Here is a 2,500-nt window from a genome sequence, read left to right on the forward strand (position 1 = left end):
GATGGTGATAAGCATACGACAGAAGGCGCTTAGCTTTGTCAAAGATGTCTGTATGGTTCGGTAGACTGAGCAGGTGTCAATCATGTTTGAAATCATGATACGATCTTCTTTCGTTGATTTCTTTTAACGAACTCCATGACATCTCTTCCATATTGTCCAATGGGATGGAAGCGCTGGTTATCACCGAGACAAAATACCAAATGCATAAGAGATACTCATTACAGACCCTAGACAAAATGGCCGTACTATAAAAAACGACGCTAGGCGCTTGCTCGCCAGGCGATCATTTCGATACTGTTTGCTTGTTTATCTATCATATAACCTTTACTGAATGAGAAGCAATTAGTGTTCTCAGGTTGAATGATGGTTATCAATTAAGAGTAATAAAATAAAGAAATAAATATTTAATCACCAGTGCAATGTGGGCGGGCTTTGTATACCTGGCACTTTTTTTTTTTTTTTTTTTTTTTTTTTTAATTCAAAGATATTTTCGTATAGATGGAACTGCAGCCGTGACAGTTTCTCACATGTCCCGAGCGAGGCTGGGACGACTCTGCAGAGAAAAAGAACATCAAAGACATCTTTAGTTCTAAGTCAGTAAAGAAGTCTTGGAAACCAGAAGTACTTGTTCGGCCTAGCTGTGATGTGACTTAGAGAGTGATTATAAATACATAGAAGAAAAATAGCTATATCAATGAATTGATGGCTTATAAAGATTGTTTCTATATTTTTTTTCTAGGTAGGCAAGAAAGATTGTGTGGGTAAATAAAGACATGGACATAGAGAATGATAATCATGCGTATGTAAACATACAAACACACACACATTCAAACACACACGTACACACACACACACACACACACACACACACACACACACACACACACACACACACACACACACACACAGACAGACAGACACACACACACACACACACACACACACACACACACACACACACACACACACACACACACACACACACACACACACACACACACACACACACACACACACATACACATACACAGAGTCAATCTATGAACCCTTTTACTCGTACATTTGCGTTTATTTATTTGTTTGAGAATTATTTGTTTATATATAACTTTAATTAAACAAAGAAAAATTCATAATAGTATCTAAACACGTGCTCACTCACTCGACCTCTTTCTACACACATATTACGGGGCCTGAGTATATACTAAAACGCAAATTATTTAGAAGATATAATAATACTAAATGTAGGAATATTATTGTAACCTATTTCCAAGTTGAAGTTGATCAGCGTGGGGAATGGTACACTAGGAAAGGGTAATGATGTATGTTAAATTCCCCCAAAGTCAGAGGAAATATATTAATATATAAAGCTTATTACATATACACTCCTAAATTTGCTCAAATAGATTATTTTGATGAATATATTTTCTGTAGAAAATAGAAAAGTTAAACTGATATTTTACATTAAATGTTCATAGACATAACATACATTATTTCACTACAACATAAGAATGTACTAGAAAATTGATGTTTGAGATTAATATGAGTCTCCAACATAACAACATAAAAACATAAGAATGAAGTAGATTGCAAGAGACCATAAGGCCTTCACTGGGCAGTTCCATGTCCATTACTACCTATCAACCCCATCCATAAAGTTCTCTCACTTTCTCTTGAAACAAGCGATAGTTTCAGAACTACATGGTTACCAAGTCTGTTCATTTCGTTAACCACTATCCAGATTTTGTCCATTTCCTTCTCACAAACAAGGCACTTATCAAACACTTGAATACCATTGTTTGAATTATGTTAGATTAAGATAATAATACTAAGGACAGGGCTCACAGTAATGGGTTTAGATTGGACAAATTTAGATTTAAGAAGGAAATAGGTATAAGAAGGTTTACCAATATGGTAGTCAACGAATGGAATTGTGAGCGCCAAAACTGTTGGTTGTTTTAAGAAACGGTTAGACAATTTTATGAATGGGAATGATAGGTGGATATGGACATGGAACTGCCTAGTGTAGGCCTTATGGTCTCTTGCAGTTGCCTTCATTGTTATGTTCTTGTGATTCTACCTACCTTGATATGTAAGGATTTAATCTTTACTGGTGTTTCAGTAAGACTTGTGACATTATATATTCCATTCATCAGTATGAATTATAGAGTACACACACCGCGTGATATATTGAACAAACACACACAAACGCGCGCTCACACACACACACATACACACACGCACACATACACACACACACACATACACACACACACACACACACACACACACACACACACCAAAACACACACACACACACACACACACACCAAAACACACACACACACACACACACACCAAAACACACACACACACACACACACACACACACACACACACACACACACACACACACACACACACACACACACACACACACACACACACACACACACACACCAACAAGTAAAGAATGACCAAATAAATAAAACAAAATAAAATA

Source organism: Oratosquilla oratoria, chromosome 3 (genome assembly GCF_046742065.1).
Source record: "Oratosquilla oratoria isolate Oo_2021 chromosome 3, ASM4674206v1, whole genome shotgun sequence".
NCBI classification, from domain to species: Eukaryota; Metazoa; Arthropoda; class Malacostraca; order Stomatopoda; family Squillidae; genus Oratosquilla; species Oratosquilla oratoria.